Source organism: Lolium rigidum, chromosome 1, assembly GCF_022539505.1.
Source record: "Lolium rigidum isolate FL_2022 chromosome 1, APGP_CSIRO_Lrig_0.1, whole genome shotgun sequence".
NCBI classification, from domain to species: Eukaryota; Viridiplantae; Streptophyta; class Magnoliopsida; order Poales; family Poaceae; genus Lolium; species Lolium rigidum.
Window position 1 is genome coordinate 275,625,321 of NC_061508.1, and position 14,004 is coordinate 275,639,324.

Genomic DNA, 14,004 nt, shown 5'->3' on the forward strand with positions numbered 1-14,004 from the left:
CTGTTGCTATTCATATGGAGGATGAAGCTTCTGTGCCTCTACTCAAATGGATAAAAAATGATCCTGATGAGGCTGCTGTGAAGATGATGGTGCCGCCACCATCTTCTGAAAACCTCCTCAAGCACAAGGCCACGGGCCAGCTGGGTGGTATCCTTTTTAAGCAGGTATATTTTTTTAATCCTCATACAATATTTGATTTGTCTGTTTATTGCCGGCTTTGTCTAATTATGCTTACCAATAGTTCAGAAACACACACAACCCTATTCTTCCACTTACATCCAGCACTATATGCATCAGTGTCTCATAGATTCATTTTATATATCACTCGCTGATGTCCGTTGCTCATCAATTTTCATATGCAGGTCGAAACTGCTAAGCCTTCATTGGTCAAAAGGATTGCAACTGCTGCTGATGAGGCATCTGCAGAGGCTGCCACCAAGTTACTGCCAGCCCCACCTTCTGGATGCTTATATAAGCTCAAGTCCAAGGACCAGCCGGGCCGTAACCATCCAAGGGTTCGGGTATATTTTCTTAAGCCACATATACATGCCATGATTTATTTCTGATATTATCACCGGCTACGTCTCCTGCTTCTTGGAATTCGAAAACGCCAAATTAGCATGCTTATATTCATCATACACTAAATTTTGACTATTCAGTTTGTAACATAGTGTTATGCACTCGCTTGTCAACATTTGCATTGCTCTGAACTATGCACTTTACACAACCTAATTCTTCCACTTATATTCAGCGCTACGCACCAGTAGTACCTCCCATGTTTCCTTCACCATCGCGATGCCGAGCTTGCGGGAATATGGCGGGCCCATGTACATACCCCGCATATAACACCTCCTATGGCTCTATCTACCTTTCTAATAACTCCTTCACGGAGTTACAGGTATGTATTCTCAGTGGTTTAGCATGAATTGGCATATAGTAAAGTCTTGTTTTTAGTCTTCCTGCTTCTTACATTAGTATCAATTTTCACCTGCAGATCGTACCTTGTGAACTTCGTCCAATGATTAACCAGATGTGTCCGCATGAAGGGTCTTTCACTATGCATGTCAATGGCAAATTGATGAACACCTACACTGTCTATGAGGTGTATGTCTACAAGACGCAGGCCATCACATATTTGTATGGACATGATTGGAGAAAGTTTGCTTTTGACTACGGTCTGAAGAAGGGCGACGAGATGAGGATCAGAAACTCAAACGGGCAGATATACGTAACTGCTTACAGAGTTGGAGACACTTCCAAATATATAATATGTAACTTTTTTGTACTCATATCCTTTGATTACTGCATTCTGAGCAGTTGTTCTAAACCATTCCCTCTGTTCTAGCTTGCTGGGTTTAACATGATCAAAGCTGCAGATCCCCTGATGGAACATGAGCGGATGTCACAAAGGGCACCCACACCAGCACCGGCACCGGCTTCCCACTCTCCTGCATCAGCACCGGTTCCTGTACCAGCACCGTTTATTGCATCTACCCAGCAGGCCCCTACATCAGCATTGGTTCCTGTAGAGGCCCCATATACTACACCTGCCCAGCAGGCTCCTGCATCAGCACTGGTTCCTCTAGCTGCACCGTTTACTGCACCTGCCCAACAGTCTCCTGCATCAGCACCGGTTCCTCTAGAGGCACCGTTTATTGCACCTGCCCAGCAGTCTCCTGCATCAGCACCAGCTCGTGTACCAGCCTAGGCTCCTGCACCTGCCCCAGCCAGATCACCGAGGTCTCAGCCCATTGCTGTGGCCACCCGTGTGGTGACCAGGACGCATCTGAAGGCTATGTTCGTGAGTATATGACAGCATAACTGCTCTTATCTTGATGTCTTCTCTGCTCAAAGTCTCACATGGTTCAGTCTTCAGTGCATTGGTGCCATTGACTAATTTTGTTGGTATCTCTTGCTTTGAATCAGAAATTGCCTAAAAGTATCGCCAAGGATCTCAATGCTGGCCGAAGGGGCAAGATTTCCCTCATCATGGAGAGTGAAGGTCTCACCGTGGAGGGACGGTACTCCGTCAGTCCCACAGATGGCCGCTTGGTCGTTACTTCCAGTGGAAAAAGTTCATTGACGGTGCCAAACTTCGCATTGGATCAAAGTTGAAGGTCAAGATCTTTCGATGCCACTGTGACATGCTGGTCATCAAGTTTGCGGTTGTCTAGTTCTATTGTCCCATGAGCCCTTAGCAAATGCATTTGTAGTTATACTTATATAAGTTTATCTTCTCTGAACTGCTAATTAATTGTATGGGTGGTAAAACTCTGGCAAGCTTTTGCTCTTAGCAAGTATGTATGTATGATCAGCTATTATGATAACTAATGTTTGTGTTCATCTTAATTTGCATTTCCGTTTTAGAAAAAAACTTAATTTCTATTTTGGCTGACCTCGTTAGAGAACTATCGGATTGAATCCGCATCATGATTCAAATAGATTCATTACACCAAGCCACATGTCTTGACCTTGCTATACACTAGTTCCATTAATCAGTGCAAGAAGGCTTACCTGAGCTGCTCGAACCACGGCAGATTCGAATCCACCTTAGCTATCTAGCTAGAAATACAACCTTTGCGGAAAGAGGATTTGCGATGACGGGGAGGCTGACATTGGGGACCCATGAGCCAGCAGCGTCGTCAACGTTTTAAAGGCGGCAGGAGATCGAAACAAAAAAAAGCCAAAAATTAGTTGGTAAACAAAATCCAAGAAATGAAACTTTTACCTTTCTGAGAGGATGACATGCGGGACCCATGAGGCAACAGCATCCTCAACTATTCCAAGGCGGCAGGGGATCAAAATAAAAATAGGAAATAGCCAGAAATTAATTAGGGTAAAAATAAATCTATCAAAGGAAACCTTTATTGTTCATAGAGGATGACATGTGGGACCGACCTGCCAGCTGCGTCGTCATGGTTTCAAAGGGGGCAGGGGATCAAAAGAAAAAGGAAAATAACCAGAAATTAGGGGTAAAAAATAAATCCAACAAAGGAAACTTTTATTGTTCATAGAGGATGACATGCGGGACCCATGAGCCAGCAGCTTCCTCAACGTTTCAAAGTCGGCATGAGATTGAAAGAAAAAGGCAAGTGACCAAATATCAGGAGCCAAAAATAATCCAAGAAAAGAAATTTTATTGTACATAGAGGATGACATGCGGGTCCCATTTTGCAAAGAGCGGTCTCAACATTTCCAAGGCGGCACAGGACCAAAAGAAAAATGAAGTAGCCGTAAATCGGGGGTGAAAAAAATCCAAGAAAAGAAAGATTTCAATTGGGCTGCATCCGGACATCCGGGCCTTCGAACTATCCCGCCGGGCCTTTTGACTCGTACAATTTCAGCCCACTCCAAAACAGGAAAGTTCGGATTTTTCTAAAAAACAGGAAAGTCCTATGCTTCGCAAAAACACAAAACAAGGAGATTCAACATATAAGTTTGTTTATGTAAAAATAAAGATTTAATTTATCCGTTTCCAATAGCTCAGAGCGAAATACAATGTTTATTGTCTGCAAAATAATCAAGATATCACATGTTTCTTGTACGGGGAGGCTGACATCGGGGACCCATGAGCCAGCAGCGTCGTCAACGTTTTAAAGGCGGCAGTGGATGGAAAGAAAAAATAAACCAAAAATCTGTTGGTAAAAAATACAAGAAAAGAAACATTTTCATTCTGAGAGGATGACATGCGGGACCCATGAGGCAGCAGCATCCTCAGCGTTTATTGTTCATAGAGGTTGACATGTGGGACCCGTGAGCCAGCAGCGCCCTGAACGTTTTAAAGGCTGCAAGAGATCGAAAGAAAAAATAAGCCAAAAATCGTTTGGTCAACAAAATCCAATAAAAGAAACATTTACCGTTTTGAGAGGATGACATGCGGGACCCATGAGGCAGCAGCATCCTCAACGATTCCAAGGCGGCAGGGGATCAAAGGAAAAAATGAAATATCCCGAAATTAATTAGGGGTTCAAAATAAATAAATCAAAGGAAACTTTTATTGTTCACAGAGGATGACATGTGGGACCGACCTGCCAGCTGCGTCATCATCGTTTCAAAGGGGGCAGGAGATCAAAAGAAAAAGGCAAATAGCCAGAAATTAGGGGTCAAAAATAACCCCAAGAAAGGAAACTTTTATTGTTCGTAGAGGATGACATGCGGGACCCATGAGCCAGCAGCTTACTCAACGTTTCAAAGGCGGCATGAGATCGAAAGAAAAAGGCAAGTGACAAAATATCAGGAGCCAAAGATAATCCAAGAAAAAAACTGTATTGTACATAGAGTATGACATGCGGGTCCCAATTAGCAGCAGCGGTCTCAACGTTTCAAATGCGGCTTGAGATCATAAGAAAAAGAAAGTTGATTGTACATAGAGGATGACATGCGGGTCCCATGAGTCAGCAGCTTACTCAACGTTTCCAAGGCGGCAGGGGATCAAAAGAAAAAGGAAATAGCCAAAAATCAGAGGGTGAAAAAAAACCCAAGAAAATAAACTTTTATAGCACATAGAGGATGACATGCGGGTCCCATGAGCCAGCAGGTTCCTCAACGTTTCAAACGTGGCATGAGATCGAAAGAAAAAGGCAAGTGACCAAATATCGGGAGCCAAAAAAAATTCAAGAAAAGAAACTTGAGTGTACATAGAGGATGACATGCGGGTCCCATTTAGCAAGCAGCGGTATCACCGTTTGAGAGGCCGCACGGGATCGAAAGAAAAAGGCAAGTGACCAAATATCAGGAGCCAAAAATAATCCAAGAAAAGAAATTTTATTGTACATAGAGGATGACATGCGGGTCCCATGATCCTGCAGGGTCCTCAACGTGGCATGAGATCGAAAGAAAAATGCAAGTGACCAAATATCAGGAGCCAAAAACAATTCAAGAAAAGAAACTTGATTGTACATAGAGGATGACATGCGGGTCCCATTTAGCAGCAGCGGTATCACCGTTTGAGAGGCTGCACGGGATCGAAAGAAAAAGGCAAGTGACCAAATATGAGGTTCCAAAAAAATTCCTAGAAAAGAAAGTTTTATAGTACATAGAGGATGACATGTGGGTCCCATTTAGCAGCAGCGGTGTCAACGTTTCCAAGGCGGCAAGGGATCAAAAGAAAAAGGAAGTAGCCAGAAATCAGGGGGTCAAAAAAATCCAAGAATAGAAAGAATTTTGGTTCATAGAGGATGACATGCGGGACCCATGATCCTGCATCGTAAACAGCTCGATCGGAGAGCGTTGAACGAGATGGCGCGATCGAGAAAAAAAACAATGCCAGAGAGGCTGCCATCTGGGCCCTACATCCCTCGGTGGTGGGGATTTGCGTTGACTCGGCCGGCGAACCCGAGAATTCGAGATGCACCACGTCCCGGGCCACCATACGCAACATTTTGGCCGGTTTCGTCGGGCTAGGTGGCCTCAAAAACGAGAAAAAAAACGTGTTGACATGCACAACGGACAGACCCAAAATCGTCGGCCATGGTACACCAGCAACCACGGCGCGACTTCAACTTCGTCGGCCATGGCAACTTTTCTTGTAGTGTAAGATCATAAAGCAATGAATATCATCATGAATTGATAACATGTTAAGATCTGAGATCATGGCACTCGGGCCCTAGTGACAAGCATTAAGCACAACAAGTTGCAACAATATCATAAAATTACCAACTACGGATACTATGCACTATGCCCTAACAATATTATGCTATTACATGACCAATCCCTACCATCCCCTTCAGCCTACAGCGGGGGAATTACTCACACATGGATGGGGGAAGCATGGCTGGTTGATGGAGAGGCGTCGGTGGTGATGATGGCGATTATCTCCTCCAATTCCCCGTCCTGGCGGAGTGCCAGAACGGAGTTTCTGGTCCCGAGATGGAGTTTCGCGAAGGCGGCGGAGTTCTGGATGTCTTCTGGCAATTTCGTCTAACCCCCGTGCGTTTTTAGGCCGGAAGCTTTAAGTAGTCGAAAGGGGGGCGTCGGAGGCTGGCCGAAGCGCTGCCACCATAGGCTAGCGTGGCCCAGGGGCCCACCGCGCCGCCTTGTGGGGTGGGCGCCTCATGGCCCCCCTCCGTCTTGTCTTTTGGCTCCATCGATCTTCTATGAAAATAGGCCCATTGCGATTATTTCCGGGGATTTTCCTGAAAGTTGAGTTCCTGCACAAAAATAGGACGCCAGGGCAATTCTGCTGAAAACAGCGTTAGTCCGTGTTAGTTGTATCCAAAATACACAAATTAGAGGCGAAACAATAGCAAAAGTGTTCGGGAAAGTAGATACGTTTTGGATGTATCAATGCACACTAATTATATATATATTGTGAGGAAACTTAATCAAATGTACGTGTTTTCATTCGAGAACTTGTCAAAATTAAAGTTAATTAGTTTATCAGCGCTAATTAATTAGTTGGTCGCGTGCTTCATGCGCAATTAAGTGTCGTCGTTGGCCTATATATAGGGTTTAATTAGGGTTTAGGGTTAGCTAGGGTTTAGGGTTAGGGTTAGGGTTAGGGTTAGGGTTTAGGGTTTAGGGTTTAGGGTTTAGGGTTTAGTGTTTATGGTGTTTAGGGTGTTTAGGGTTTAGGGATTAGGGATTAGCTAGGGTTTTAGGGTTTTAGGGTTTAAGGTTTAGGGATCATCGATCGAGTGAGCATGCACACACATTATTACGGGCACCGGCCCGCGCCTTTGCGCATAAAGTGCATGCGTATATAAGTGTGCCTTTTGGCCACCAACGATATATAGATCGAGAGAGAGAGAGATTGAAATATATATATCCCCAAGAATATGTTCAAATATATATTAAAATATATGCACGAATGCATGGTAGGCCATGCATGCACACTAATTATATATATATTATGAAGCAACTTAATCAAATTTGTTTTCATTGGAGAGAATATTTCAAAATTCAAGTTAATTAATTTATCATCGATAATTATATAATTAATTAATGAATCTGAGGGAGATGTTATTCAACATGATCGATATAGGCCATATATATATTAATTGGTGTTAATCTACGGTTTGCTAGCTAGCTGCTATATATAGAGCATGTTTTTATTAGATCGGGTTATAGTTAGTATAGTTTGGGGTTATGTGTTTAAATTAAGTAGGGTTTTATTAGCTAGGGTTAGTTATATATATATGGTTTAGGGTTAATGCATGGCACATTTAATTTAATTAGAGGACCACGAGGCACCCCTGGCCTGCAGCTTGATACGCAATTAAGTGTCATTGGCCTATATATAGGGTTTAATTAGGGTTTAGGGTTAGCTAGGGTTTAGGGTTAGGGTTAGGGTTAGGGTTTAGGGTTTAGTGTTTAGGGTGTTCAGGGTTTAGGGTTTAGGGATTAGGCCGGGATTAGGGTTTTAGGGTTTAAGGTCAAGGGATAATTAATCGATCGAGTGTGCACACACATTATTAGAGGCACCCACGGCTTTGCGCATAAAGTGCATGCGTATATATGTGTGTTTTTTGGCCACCAACGATATATAGATCGAGAGAGAGAGAGCGAGAGAGATTGAAATCCCCAAGAATATGTTCAGATATATATTAAAATATATGCATGAAAGCATGGTAGGCCAGGCATGCACACTAATTATATATATATATATATATTGTGATGCAACTTAATCAAATGTATGTGTTTTCATTCGAGAACTTGTCAAAATTCAAGTTAATTAATTTATCAGTGCTAATTAGTTGGTTGCCTGCTTGATGCGCAATTAAGTGTCGTTGGCCTATATATAGGGTTTAATTAGGGTTTAGGGTTTAGGGTTAGCTAGGGTTTAGGGTTAGGGTGTTTATATATTGTGAGGCAACTTAATCAACTGTACGTGTTTTCATTCGAGAACTTGTTAAAATTCAAGTTAAATAATTTATCAGCGCTAATTAGTTGGTCGCCTGCTTGATGCGCAATTAAGTGTCGTTGGCCTATATATAGGGTTTAATTAGAGTTTAGGGTTTAGGGTTAGCTAGGGTGTAGGGTTAGGGTGTTTAGGGTCTAGGGTTTAGGGTTTAGTGTTTAGGGTTTAGTGTTTAGGGTGTTGAGTGTATTTAGGGATTAGGGATTAGGGATTAGGGTTTTAGGGTTTTAGGGGTTTAAGGTTTAGGGATCATCGATCGAGTGCGCACACACATTATTAGAGGCACCCACGCCTCTTTGCGCATAATGTGCATGCGTATATATGTGTATTTTTTGGCCACCAACGATAAATAGATGATCGAGAGAGAGAGATTGAAATCCCCAAGAATATGTTCAAATTATATTAAAATATATGCATGAATGCATGGTAGGCCATGCATGCACACTAATTATATATATATTATGAGGAAACTTAATCAAATGTGTTTTCATTCGAGAGAACTTGTCAAATTTCAAGTTAACTAATTTATCATGAATAATTATATAATTAATTAATCTCAGGGAGATGTTATTCAACATGATCGATATAGGCCATGTATATATTAATTGGTGTTAATCTACGGATTGCTAGCTAGCTGCTATATATAGAGCATGTTTTTATTAGATCGGTTATAGCTAGTATACTTTGGGATTATGTGTTTTAATTAAGTAGGGTTTGATTAGCTAGGGTTAGTTATATATATATGGTTTAGGGTTATTGCATGGAACATTTAATTTAATTAGAGGACCGCGAGGCATCCATGGCCTGCTTGATGCACAATTAAGTGTTGTTGGCCTATATATAGGGTTTAATTAGGGTTTAGGGTTAGCTAGGGTTTAGGGTTAGTGTTAGGGTTTATGGTTTATGGTTTAGGGTTTAGGGTGTTTAGGATTTAAGTGATATGGGGTGGCCCGATCTTCTCAGTAAGCAACGGTGGTGATGATGATCACGGGGTGATGGCAGCGGAGATACACGACGATGAAGTGGATGATAACTTGTATGACGCAACGAGATCTCTCGATTGGTCCCTGTCGCCAATGCAACAGCTCTGAACCCTGCAAGATATTCGCAACTCCACACACTTGTGCACGCAGCCGCCGACCACGAAGCGGTAAGTTGCAACCATCTAATTCCCAATGGAACAGCAGATCACACAAGACTTTTTGAGGGATCTACACAATATCAAGCAATATGGTGTAGGGATTCAATAGTTTTGCTAGAGCAAACAACTAAGAACTAGGGTTTATCTTAAACATGGTCTAAAGCAGCTAGGGGGGCGTCCTGGGCACTTATATAGGCGTCCGGGACGAGTTCTGGTCGAAAAGATACAAAAATAACCGACCCAGAATAGATCTGGTCGAGACAGACTCGGACAAATCCAGTCTGGAATCCGGTTAACCGGGCCAGGGACCGGGTTGGCCGGTCTGGGGTCCGGTCAACCGCGCAGCAACCGGATAGTTGCGAGGTTTTCCGGTTTTCATCCGGTACGATAAATCTCATCCGGTTGGCGCCCGGTCGACCGGGTCAGTGACCGGGTTGGCCGGTCTGGCGGCCGGTCGGACCGGGTGCTGGACCGGCCTGGACGTCTTCTTCTCCTCTCGCGCATGCATCCCGCTCCTCGCTCGCGCGTCCATGAGATATCTTCATGTCCAGCTCCATGTCCAGCTTCACGTCCATTTTGACGTCCGTCTTCATGTCCAGATGCTCCTCTCCTCCTCGTGCGATGCTCGTCTCTTCTTGATACTTGATGATACATAAGTAATGGGACTTAGGCAGTATAAAGTTCTCATCAATCAAAGTACCGTTTAGAAACAAGTTCACCTGTTGTTTAAGTAGCTTCGCACGAGCCCTTGTAATTGGTCCAATCCGAACTTCATTGGACTTGAGCTCCACAGCAGGTTCATCTTCATTTATTAATGACGGAGGTAGTGGTGTAGTAGGGATGTCCTCATCATCTCCCCCTTCAAAAGGCGTCGACCCCGACGCTCCAAGGTCTTCTCCGTCATATGGTGTCAAATCAGCAACATTGAAAGAATTACTGACACCAAACTCATCAACTGGAAGATCTACCGAGTATGCATTATCATTGATCTTGGCAAGCACTTTGTAAGGACCAGCACCACGAGGCTTCAACTTAGACTTCCGCAGCTTCGGGAACCTATCCTTGCGAAAATGTACCCAGACCATATCACCTGGCTTGAACAACATCTCTTTGCGCTTCTTATTCATCCTTGCAGCATTGCTCTTGCCTTTCTTTTCTATCAACTCTTTAGTATTCACATGGATTTTCCGCACAAAATCTGCCCTCTTGGATGCCTCCATATTAACTCTCTCATGCATGGGCAAAGGCAACAAGTCAAGTGTAGTAATGGGTTTGAAACCATACACCACCTCAAAAGGACATAGCTCCGTGGTAGAATGTACCACCCTGTTGTAAGCAAACTCTACATGCGGCAAACACTCTTCCCACTCCTTCAGGTTCTTCTTGATCATGGATCTCAACAGTTGTGACAAGGTTCGATTCACCACCTCAGTTTGACCATCAGTTTGGGGATGACAAGTAGTACTGAACAGTAGCTTTGTCCCAAGCTTTCCCCAAAGTGTCTTCCAGAAGTAGCTCATGAACTTCACATCACGATCAGAAACAATAGTCTTCGGGACTCCATGTAGTCGGACAATCTCCCTGAAAAACAGGTTAGCAATATGCGACGCATCGTCGCTTTTGTGGCAGGCAATAAATTGTGACATTTTAGAAAATCTGTCCACTACCAAAAATATAGAATCATGGCCTCTTTTAGTACGCGGCAAACCCAACACAAAATCTATACTAATATCTTCCCAAGGTGTAGTAGGTGCCGGTAATGGAGTATACAAACCATGAGGCTTCAGCTTGGACTTGGACTTGTTGCAAGTAATGCACCTCTTCACATACCTGTCCACATCCCGCCTCATCTTTGGCCAATAAAAGTGATCAGCGAGCATGAGTAGCGTCTTCTCACGCCCAAATTGACCCATCAAACCTCCAGCATGTGATTCCTGCAATAAGCGCAAACGCACAGACGATTCTGGAACACATAGTTTGTTAGCTCGAAACAAGAACCCATCATGTATGTGATATTTTTCCCATGCTTTACCAAGAGCACATAAGCGATATGGTTTAGCAAAATCATGATCAGTAGCATACAAATCACATAACACCTCTAAACCAGGAATTTTAACATCAAGTTGAGTTAATAGCATATTCTTCCTAGATAGAGCATCAACAACAATGTTATGTTTTCCCTTCTTATGCTTAATAATGTATGGAAAAGACTCAATGAACTCAACCCACTTAGCAATACGCCTATGCAAAGTAGATTGGGCTTTCAGATATTTCAAAGCTTAATGATCAGAATGTATGATAAATTCTTTTGGCCACAAGTAATGTTGCCAAACCTCAAGAACTCTAATTAAAGCATACAATTCTTTATCATATATTGGATAGTTCAACTTAGCACCAGAAAGTTTCTCAGAAAAATAGGCAATTGGGCGACCCTCTTGCATTAGCACACCACCAATTCCAATACCACTACCATCACATTCAATCTCAAACTGCTTATTGAAATCAGGAAGTGCAAGCAACGGTGCAGAAGTTAACAATCGTTTCAGTTCATCAAAAGCATGATCTTGGGCAACGCCCCACTCAAATGCAACACCCTTTTTAGTCAATTCTTTCAAAGGTGCAGCAATAGTAGAAAAATTGGGCACAAAACGGCGATAAAACCCAGCTAGACCATGAAAACTTCTAACTTGACTCACATTCATGGGAGTAGGCCAATTTTGAATAGCTTCAATTTTAGACACATCTACTTCTACTCCATGCTTAGAGACAACATAACCCAGAAATATGACCTTATCTTTGCAAAATGTGCACTTCTCAAGATTACAATAGAGTTTACTATCACGCAACACTTGCAAAACATGTCAAATATGTATAATATGATCAGATTCATTGCGGCTGTAAATTAATATATCATCAAAATACACAACCACAAACTTGCCAATAAATTCACGCAAAACATGGTTCATCAGTCTCATGAAAGTGCTAGGTGCATTAGTCAAACCAAAAGGCATTACTAACCACTCATATAAACCAAATTTTGTTTTAAAGGCGGTTTTCCACTCATCCCCTTCTTTCATCCTAATTTGATGATAACCACTACGCAAATCAATTTTAGAGAACACAACAGCACCACTCAATTCATCTAGCATATCCTCTAATCGGGGAATAGGGTGACGATATCGAATAGTGATATTGTTTATAGCTCTACAATCTACGCACATACGCCATGTACCATCTTTCTTAGGAACAAGAATAACAGGAACAACACAAGGACTAAGGCTTATGCGGATATAACCTTTGTCGAGTAGCGCTTGTACTTGCTTCTGTATCTCCTTTGTCTCTTCGGGGTTCGTTCTATATGGTGCCCGATTGGGTAGCGAAGCTCCGGGAATCAAGTCGATTTGATGCTCAATACCGCGCAATGGTGGAAGTCCTGCGGGTACCTCATCCGGAAACACGTCGCCAAATTCCTGCAAAACATTAGAAACACCAAGAGGAAGAGGGGTCATGTCATTAGAAACCAAAACCGTACCCTTGTACAAGAGCACAAGAGGCATGGCTGTAGGATCCTCACTAAATTCTCTCATGTCATCTTTGGTGGCTAATGAGACTAAGGAATTCACTATCTCACTTTTCGTTATATCACGCACAACATTACAATTCTCTCGCCTATCTAAAGAAACATCCTCCAAATTGACTTCAACTTTCTGACGAGACTCATTGACAATTTGCTGTGGTGTCATAGGCTGTAAATTGATTTTCTTGCCCTTGAACTCCAAGTGATATGTATTGGCACGGCCATTGTGTTGCACTGTAACGGTCATAGAGCCAAGGCCTTCCCAACGATGAGGTGACACACCGTCATAGGAACGACATCAAAATCAATGCAATCCTTATACGGTCCAATAGCAAACTCAACACGCACCATGTGGTTTACCTTCATCTCACCATTGTCGCTCAACCACTGAATATAGTATGGATGCGGGTGTGGTAGATACTTCAACTTCAGCTTGGTACACAACTCCTTTCTTGCTAAATTGCAACAACTCCCGCCATCAATAATGACCTTGCAAGCCTTGTCAGGACCAACTAAAGCCTTTGTTTGGAACAAATTGCAGCGCTGAGTAGATGCACTAGGCAACACATTAAGAGCACGCTGCGACACAACAATGGTGCGAGCATCAGACGGATATGCATCTTCACCATCAGTGTCATAGTCATCATCTTCTGGAGCATTAGGATCAACATCTTCTGCAGTCTCATACTCATTGTCCTCATTGATAACCATGACTTTGCGGTTAGGACAATCTCTCTTGAAGAGACCCTTGCCACCACATGTATGACAAACCATATCACGGTTACGCGCAGTAGACACATTAGAGCCACTCGTACTTGCAGCAGATTCGGACTTCTTTGTGTTAGACACATTGGAGACCGACTTACTAGGCGGAAGGGCGGAGCACGTCGAAGGCGCCGACGCCATAGATGGGGCCGCGCGGGGTGTGAAACGCCCAGCTCCTGTAGCTCGACCTTTGATCTTTGCTTCGTCAGCCAACTGTGATTCAGCTTCTCTTGCATGATGTAACAATTGATTCATATTGGTGTAGCTGTAGTGACGAACAATGCCTTTGATGTCATACTTCAAACCGCTAAGGAAATGCTGCATTGTCTTCTCAAGAGACTCACGGACACGGCCACACTGCATAAGAATCTTCATCTCCATGTAGTATTCATCCACAGTCTTCACACCTTGTCTCAAAAGATTCAGCTTATCATATATATTAAGTAATTTGTAGGCACAAAGCGAGAAGTCATTGCCTCCTTCATGGCACGCCATGTGCGTATAGGCTGCTCACGATCCTCTTCGCGGTTACGAACAAAAGCATTCCACCAACGCAAAGCATAGCCATCAAATTCAGAAGAAGCAAGCTTGATCTTCCGGTCTTCGCATAATGCGGATGTAAGCTCCACAACTTCTCAATCTTGAGCTCCCAAGTGAGGTATT